This window comes from Coptis chinensis, chromosome 9, assembly GCF_015680905.1.
Source record: "Coptis chinensis isolate HL-2020 chromosome 9, ASM1568090v1, whole genome shotgun sequence".
NCBI lineage: Eukaryota > Viridiplantae > Streptophyta > Magnoliopsida > Ranunculales > Ranunculaceae > Coptis > Coptis chinensis.
This window is the reverse complement of record NC_141464.1, coordinates 71,113,195-71,122,775: the sequence shown is the minus strand read 5'-3', so window position 1 is coordinate 71,122,775 and position 9,581 is coordinate 71,113,195. Positions and strand designations below refer to the sequence as shown.

Here is a 9,581-nt window from a genome sequence, read left to right as displayed (position 1 = left end):
AATAAACACTTTTTGGCAATAAATAAATAGGATCCAAACACCCCCTAAAGATTTATGTTTAAACGTACTGTTTTTCGCAAAAGGAACTTAGGAACTGTATACAGAAAAATGATAAATAATTTTTTTCAAAATAAAATCGTAGAAAAAGATAAAAACAAACAAGAGAAGCTGGAATATATCTAAAAGGAATGAATAAAGGAAAAGGGCAGAAAATAAAGCCTCCTGGTTCTTTTTGTAGTACTATGTTCTACTTTGTGAACTTTGATTTAAACTTTAAGTGCTTGCTATGTTGAAAGGACTCGCAAAAGTTGCAGAGGTATCAATTCTATTACAACCAATTAAGAAGTATCACCGTATCAATTCTATGTAACTTGCATGAACCTTTAAATTAAAGGTCAAAAAAAAAAGGAGGCAAATGTCATGTTGACTGCAGATCCACTGTAGATCAACCAAGCATCATAGAAGAAGACCACTAGACAGATATAGGCCATCTATTATTTAAAGAGGAGCAAGAGTGCAAAGGTAAAATGTGAGAGATAGTTTTCATTTTTCAAAGCATACCATTCACTTTTCTTTTACTGCAAGAGAAAATGCTAACAGCATCAAAATATTGTGAAGAGAAAATGCTACCGGCAGTACCAGCTGATTTCAGGAGCTATAGGTGTGATAACAATGAACTTGCATTATCAGTAATTCCACCCTTAGTGTCCACCTACAATGATCGAATTCGACCTTTTCTCGACGTTGTAGACCAGCTTTGACACCTAGAAATCATGAAAGAAGGAATTCAACTCCCTACTATTGTAGTAGTTGGCGATCAATCTTCTGGCAAATCAAGTGTTCTTGAATCACTTGCAGGTATCAGTCTTCCTCGTGGTCATGGTATCTGTACCCGTGTCCCGCTTGTTATGCGCCTTCAACACCATATCATTCCAGAACCTGAGCTTTACTTGGAATATCATGGAAAAAGAGTATATACTGATGAAGATCACATTTCAGAAGACATTTCCATTGCTACAGATGAGATAGCTGGTACTGGTAAAGGTATATCTAACACCCCTTTAACTCTAGTAGTGAGAAAGGATGGAGTACCTGATATTACTATGGTTGATTTGCCTGGAATTACTAGAGTACCTGTTCTTGGACAACCTAAAGATATATATGAACAGATATCTGGTATCATCATGGAATACATCAGTCCTAAAGAGAGCATAATTCTTAATGTTTTATCAGCTACTGTAGATTTCCCTACTTGTGAATCCATTAGAATGTCACAGAGAGTAGATAAAACTGGTGAAAGAACATTAGCTGTTGTTACTAAAGCAGATAAAGCTCCTGAAGGACTTCTTGAAAAAGTTGCTGCTGATGATGTTAATATTGGACTTGGTTATGTATGTGTAAGGAATCGAATTGGAGATGAAAGTTATGAAGTAGCCAGGGTGGAAGAGGCAAGATTGTTCGGATCTCACCCCCTTTTGTCTAAAATTGATAAATCCATTGTAGGTATTCCTGTTTTAGCTCAGAAGTTGGTTGATATCCAAGCTAAAAGTATAGGAAGAAGCTTGCCTGGTATCATAGGGGACATAAATGAGAAACTAAATCAAAATGTTGCCCAATTGAGCAAATTGCCCAAGCATCTGTCATCTATTGCTGAGGCCATGACAGCATTTATGCAGATTCTTGGCTCTACTAAAGAGTCTCTACGAAAAATCCTCGTGAGGGGAGAGTTTGACGAGTATCTAGATGATGCAGAGATGCACTGTACTGTTAGGATGGCTGAGATGCTGGAGAAGTATACGAAACAACTCCAATTAAACTCAGATGAGAGCACTAAAGATAACTTTTTAATGGAGGAAATTGCAGTTTTAGAGGAAACTAAGCTGATTGGACTCCCAAACTTTCTCCCTCGAACAGCTTTCCTCACCATCTTACAAAGGAAACTGAAAAAAATATCAGGAACTCCAATTGAATTAGTTGAAGAGGTGTGGAACTACGTTGAAAACGTGGTTGTGCGCGTGGTGATTTTCCATTCTGAAGGATACCTGCAACTTCAAAATTCTTTTAGAAGAGCTTCACATAACCTGATATTGAAGATGAGAGATAGGTCGGTTGATCGAGTAAAGGAGATGGTTGAAATGGAGAAGCTTGCAGACTATACTTGTGATCCAGAGTACATGTCAAGTTGGAATTCACTGATGGCACAACAAGATAGTTTCATTACTGCAATCAAGAGAGTATCATTAGGATATGCCAAAGAATTTGATATAAATGGATATGGAGAGGTTGAGATTGGTCATCTGAAAGACTATCTATTGATTGTAGAGCAAGCTTTTGACTTGAAAATGAGAATAACTGCCTACTGGAAGATTGTTTTGAAAAGGATGCTTGATAATTTGGCACTTCATCTTCTCTTCAATGTTCAGAATTTGGTTAACAAAGAAATGGAAGCGGAAATTATAAATGAGATGATGGGATCTAATCACAGTGGAAGCATTGAAAGGTTGCTTGAAGAATCACCTTCTCTGGCGTCAAGGCGTGAAAAGTTGAACAAGAGTATTAGGGTTCTCAAGCAATCAAAAGACGTTGTTTCAAAGATCATGGATCGTATTGTTGTTCATGGCGACAGTGTCGATTATTAGGGGCCTACGATGGTGATCCAGGCATCATAATATCCTCTTGACAATGAAGCTTCGCTTTAGTAATTCTACTTTGCTTTTCTAATAACTTATAGTTTAGTTGAATTGTATTTCCTTTTCCTAAGTAATGTTGGAGTTTTTTGGTTATCACTGAATCTCTTCAACTTGTAACTGTTACATTTTATGGATTAATGGATATGTTTTGGATGTACTGATGTATCACAGCTGCCGTAATATAATCCATTTTGGTCGTTTTTGCGTCTAGTCTCCATTATGGTTTTCCGTGCTTCTTACTTTCTACACATTTAGCTCTTTTGATTGTATATTCTTTCTTGTTTGGTGCATACTTCATTTGCTCCCTTTTCCTTTGTTGTAAGGAACTAAGGATCAGTCTTTTCCTATTGTTTTAGAGATGGGTATCAACATTTACGTTTTTTTTTGTTTTTTTCGATATTATCAACATTTAGGTTTTGTTGTCTGTTAAGTGAATTTGAACACTTGTCCAACAAAAAAATTAATTAGAACAGGGGAGGTATGATTGTTTCCAGCCTTCCACCACTGAATTCTTAACAAAAAGGATGCAAATGGTGATTAGGGTTTGCAGTATTCTAATAACAGTTCTGACTTCTGAGTTGACTTTCATCCTTCTCTGTAGGATTTTGGTGGTATAATAACCTTTTAAGCTCATGCATAATAACCTTTCTTGGTTCTATACCCCAAGAAGTAACGAAATCAAAACTGACTCAATTTACTTTATCTTATAACAATTTATCTGGTTATTTGCCACAACAACTATGTGATGGTGGACGGCTTCAACATCTCAGTGCTACTAACAATAATCTCTCTAGTCCAATCCCAAACTTTAAAAACTGTCTAAGATTGTTTCGATTTCGACTAGATGAAAACCAACTCACGGGAGACATCAGAATCATTTGGCATACATCCCAGTCATGATTTCATTAGTTTGAGTAGCAACAACTTGTACGGCAAGCTTTCAAGTAATTGGAGTGAATGCAAAAATCTAACAAGTTTTAACATCAATAACAACACTCACTGGTACCATGCCTCGAGAGTTTGAAAAATTGACTCATCTAGGAATGCTTGATCTCTCATCAAACCATCTCACAGGAGAGATTCCAAAAGAAATAGGGAATTTGGCTTCGTTGGTGAATCTCAACTTGAGTGATAACCAACTTTATTATGGCAATTTGCCTATCGAAATTGGAAGCTTAAGTCATCTAGAGAAACTAGATTTGTTCACCAACAATCTGAGTGGACCAATACCAAAACAAATTGGCGATTGCTCCAACTTGTATCGTCTGAACTTGAGCAAAAATAAATTCAATGGAAGCATACCATCGGAATTAGGCAATTTGGCTCACATTCAAGAGTTGCTTGACCTGAGCCAGAATATGTTTTCTGATTACATTCCACCTTCCTTTGCTAAAATTAATGCGTTGGCTAGAGAACTTGAATTTGTCACACAATATGTTCTCTGGTTTAATTCCACCTTCATTGGTTGAAATGCAAAGCTTGACTTCTGTTGATGTATCTTTCAATGCATTAGAAGGTCCCGTTCCTGATAGAAAAGTTTTCCGCGAGTCTTCAGCCGAAACATTTTTTAGCAACAAAGGCTTGTGTGGTCACCTAAAATCTTTGCCACCTTGCAGATCTTCTGAAATAAACATAGGTGCAAAAGGAGGAATTAAACCAATCAAGATCATCATTTTTTGTCTTGTGGGATTGTTATTTCTTTTGATTGTAATTGTTGGAACTTGGTCTATGTTTAATAAGAAAAGGAGAGTTCAAGAAGAAGAGACAAGAGCAAGTCGTAACGATTTATTTTGCATTTGGAATTACAATGGGGGAATGGTATACGAGGACGTTATTGAAGCAACGGAGGGGTTTGATGACAAGTACTGCATTGGGGTTGGAGGATATGGAAGCGTCTACAAAGCGGTTTTGTCAACAGGAGAAGTAGTGGCGTGTGAAGAAAATTCACCCATCACAGGACGGTGAAGTGATTGATTTAAAATCATTTCAGACTGAGGTACATGCATTAACAGAACTAAGACATCGAAGCATTGTGAAACTTCACGGATTTTGTTCACATGTTCGACACTCTTTTTAGATATACGAGTATTTTGGAAGGGGGAGCTTAGCCGAACTTTTGAGCAATGTAGAGGAAGCAACTTGTTTGGATTGGAAAAAGAGGATGAACATCATCAAAAGCGTTGCTAATGCCTTGTTTTACATGCATGGTTGCACACCACCATTGATTCATCGAGACATTTCGAGCAAGAATATTTTGTTGGATTCATAATATCATGCCTGTGTTGCTGATTTTGGTATTGCTCAAGTTTTAATGTCCGATTCATCCAATTGGACTGCACCGCCGGAACTTATGGTTATTTGGCTCCTGGTACATCTTTCTTTCCCTCTTCTTGTTCATTGTTTACATTTGATTCGTAGGTGAATTTATGTTTTTCTTACATGCAATTTAAATTCTTTTAAAAGATCTAATCACACTTACATATATAACTTATTTCCATGTAGAGTTGGCTTTCACAATGAGGTTGACTGCAAAATGTGATGTGTATAGCTTCGGAGTGTTAGCACTTTAAGTGATAATAGGAAATCATCCTGGTGAATTTTTATCATCTATTGCTCCACTATCTTTATCAAGTGGATCAAATGCTTTTGCTGATGGATATATTGGACAAACGTCTTCAACCTCCCACTACAGAGCTCGTCAAGGAAGTATTGGTAAGCACAAAACTAGCGTTTTCATGCGTAAATATTAGTCCTGAATCTCGACCCACAATGGACTGTGTTTCTCGTAAACTAGAAAGTTGCAAACTATCTTTTGTGGAGTCGTTCCACATGATAACCGTTGGACAATTGTTGGGTGGAGAAGTCTGATAGTACTTGCTACATACAATCGTATTTCCTTATACTAGGCAGAGTGGGGATTATTGTCATTGATCCAATAATATTCATGTTTGTTTAATTTATGAAATGTTTAGTACTAGAAATTGCACATGACTTTGTCACGATGTTTAATTTGGTATCTCATTTTAAATGTTAACTTACACATACATGGTAATTTAATTTGATATAACCATACCTATTTAAATTGCTTTGGCTTCTTTCAATTACTTTGTTCAAATGATCATATACAATTTCAACAAAACATGTCATAATTGTTAGCATGTTATATCAATTAAACGCCCAAGCTACCAAACAAAATAGTAATGTATGTTTCAATTATCTATGTCTTCTCTAATAAAATTCAGATATGTAGAGCTACCAACTATAGAAAGTCTATCAGTATTTCCAAAAGTTATAAAGGAAATGACTCTTACGTGCAGCCTAAAATTCATGATAGAATAAGAGATTTTATTTCCTTAATAGTTGCGACTTAGCACAATTATAGGGTCATTAATTATGAATTTGTATCCTATTTAAACTATGATTGTTTTATTCCATTTGGAATCCCACGATTTTATTAGATTTTGGAGTCCTAAATTATTTGTATATATATCTTGCCGCATTAAATTAGATCTAGACCATAAATTAACTTTGGGAGTTTCAATTAGGATCACTACTTAACTCTCAAATTCCTCGAAATGAGTCTTCTCTATTATGTTAATCAATAAAAATGTTGTAGTTTATACACGTGATGAAATAATAAAATCCCACGCACCAACAAGGCCCAATCATTCATGGGTACTTAGAGTTGCTAAGTTCGAGGAGTTAATATGTATCTCGAAGTTGGATGGGAAGAGTAGGGAAGCTTTTATTATTAGACAATCTCTTTGATTAGAATCTGATTTGATGCAATGGGAATCTTTTATTAGACAGTCTCTTTGTTGTCTTCAGTCTGCCTGGCCCGGCCAGGTTCTAAATGTCTTCCTATTTGATTTGCTTACTTTGTATCTAGATGGTATATTCTGGGGTTGGCATATTTCTTGGATCTTTTATAGAGGTGGCGGAGATCATACATTCACTTTTCCACTTGTTTGTAACATATATAGGATGAAAAATTGTTATAGAACAAATCTTATGGCTTAGTAGATTGTATGCTTCATAGTTGCATTTCTAAAGGTCTTATTTTCTTTACATTCACATACTATGCTTTTCGACATCCGTTTGACAAAATATCATTTTAACCTTACTTGCATTTTGCTGTGTAAGCAGTTTTGCTAGGTGGAAGTATCACCTGTACATTTGCCTCCACAATTTGAAATTTCGCGAAAAACCATCTCTAGGTAGAGGCAAATGTGGAGTTATCACCTGTCTAGCCGCATCTGTGGATGCAAATTTGTGATTTTGGATGGGGATGTGGCGCGACAGTGACAATGTCGCGTGGTTTTTTTTTTTTTTTTTTTCAATTTGGCGCGAATGTCGTGGGTTTTTTTTTTTTTTTTTTTTTTTTTTTTTTTTTTTTAACTTTTTTCAAGTTGGGGTGACAATGGTAATTGTGAGGGACTAATATACACAACCAACGTATATTATACACGTGTCCAGCACAACTCATCACTATCACTATATCAAGACCTGCCAGGTCGCTCATACCATGACCGCAACTAAGTCGCTTATACCAAGACCACAACCAGGTCTTGTAACGTTCAAAGATGGAAAGACAGACGTTACAACAATTATGTAACAACAACCATGCACTTTATTGCATCTGCATTAAAGCTCATTCAAGACTGTACCACATTAAGTGGATGGGCTATAAAATCAAGAGGAGACATGGTCTAAAGGGGAGGAGAATTGGATGCTTCTTCTCCATTCTCCATCTTCTTCCTAGGTTCTCCAGAAGAGACACCACCAAATAATTCATCCCAAATCGTGAACTACGTCTGACTTGATTCTGGCTCCCCCCCTCCCCCAAGGGAGCTAGATACATAGGCAGTTTGTCCAGAACAAACTCAGTCAAATCCATATCAAACCTCCTTCTTCCCCAATTATCCGATAGTTGTAAGGTCTGACCAAATCTTACATTTAAATTGGCGCCGTCTATGGATCGAATTTCTTGGAAATTCAGTCTACTTCGAGAATAATTCTCTACACAAACTTTAATTTCCAAGCCCATGAAGCGTTGGTGAAAAGTTATGGATGCTACTGATGAATATCGAAATTTCAAAGTTAACGACTACGACGATGCTGCTAGTCAACATTGGATTTTTCTATAGCCAGACTCGATCTTCATAAATATGATGATAAGTTTCTCTAACTATCTTTTATTCAAAACTTCACAAGTGAATTAAAGGCTAAAACACACATTTCAATTATTGGATTCATGTTATCTTGTATAAGACGATTTTTTTTTCATTGTCTTGTTGAATCACATGAGCATACACGAACTAGCAAGCATACATATGGGCATATGGCATGATTATGTTATTACTACCATCACATCATTGATGAATATATATTCTAGATGTACCATTAGTCTACAAGACACCCCAGTTTCAGTTCGATATAGTAGGTCGGTATATATCTCCAAGTTAACAAGTCGCTTTGCGAAACTCTTGGTTGAGCCTCTCGTCAGAGTTTCCTATCAATTGTTTAGCATTCACGAGCTCAAAGCCATGATTTTTAAAGTAGTTTAGATTTTCTTTACATTCACATACTATGCTTTTAGACATCCGTTTGACAAAATATCATTTTAACCGTACTTCCATTTTGTTGCGTAGGCAATTTTGTTGTGTAAGAGCATCTCTAGGTGGAAGTATCACCTGCACATTTGCCTCCACAATTTGGAATTTCGCGAAAAACCATCTCTAGGTGGAGGCAAATGTGGTGTTATCACCTGTCTAGCCACATTTGTGGATGTAATTTGTGATTTCGGATGGGGATGTGGCGCGACAGTGAAAATGTTGTGCGCCATTACCAATGTCGCGTGGGTTCTTTATTTTTACTTTTTCAATTTAGCGCGACAGTGGGAATGTCGTGCGTTTTTTTTTTTTGAACTTTTTTCAACTTGGGGCGACAGTGGTAATGTCGTGTGACAATATCAATATCGCATGGTAGACCCTACTCCAAATTAAGATCTTCCCCTAAGTACACACAAAAAAAAGTCAACTTGGGTTAACCGTGTTTTTTTTTGTGTATTTGGAAGAAAGACCCTAATTTCCCATCTAGTGGGGGAAAAATCCTAATTGGCTCATCTAGTGGGGGTAATATTCGTTAACCCTTTCTTTAAATTTCTGCCTTAAACATGCAAGTGATACTACCACCACCTAGAAATGCTCTAACACATTTCTTACATTTCTTAGGTTTTTCTTACATTTCTAGAATCCACGTCCAAAATAATGTTCTTATCAATTTATTATGAATTAATTGTGTGTAATTTCGGTTAATTTTCGAAAATAAGATTTCTAGAATTTAATGGGTGCACTCAAACCACGTCTTTTGGATATCATCTTGCAACAATTGCTAGCCTTGAAGTGTTTGACGCGAACGAAGTAAAGGACTAGACTTGGTCAGTCCCGCTACTTTACCACACAAAAAGCAGAGTCTAGCTGGTGGCGGTTTATTTCTTCCACACAACTGTCCTACAAGTCTTACGACCCTTACATGGCCCACACACTAAATAATAATGCACAATCAGTGCTTTTCTGGGCACCATCTCTAGAGTTTTTCGGAACAACACCCTCACCATGGAATAGAGGGAGTAACTCTCAAGGACAAAAATGCAGAAAAAGTAACTCTCAAGGACACCTTTTTATTTTTGTAACTCTCAAGGACCGGGTAGATGAAAGGTCAAGTATACCCTTGACGCGAAATAAAAAACGGATCCGGTAGATGAAATGTCAAGTATACCACTGACGCAAAATAATTAACAGCCCGGCCCAGACGGAACGACCTGGTGTATTTAGTATGAACATACATGAACATTGAATGTTCATAGTCATTGGGTATGAATATTGATTG

The 9,581-nt window shown here is 36.7% G+C and overlaps 2 pseudogenes across 1 annotated transcript; both read left to right on the top strand.

The window, feature by feature from the left end:
* The first annotated feature begins 324 nt into the window (after nucleotides 1-324).
* LOC147477784 (dynamin-related protein 4C pseudogene) lies at nucleotides 325-2,900 on the top strand (annotated as a pseudogene). Its single transcript, XR_015207267.1, has one exon. The product of XR_015207267.1 is annotated as a dynamin-related protein 4C pseudogene (transcript).
* A 148-nt stretch (nucleotides 2,901-3,048) lies between these two features.
* On the top strand, nucleotides 3,049-5,645 carry LOC147477783 (MDIS1-interacting receptor like kinase 2-like; annotated as a pseudogene).
* The last annotated feature ends 3,936 nt before the right edge of the window (nucleotides 5,646-9,581 follow it).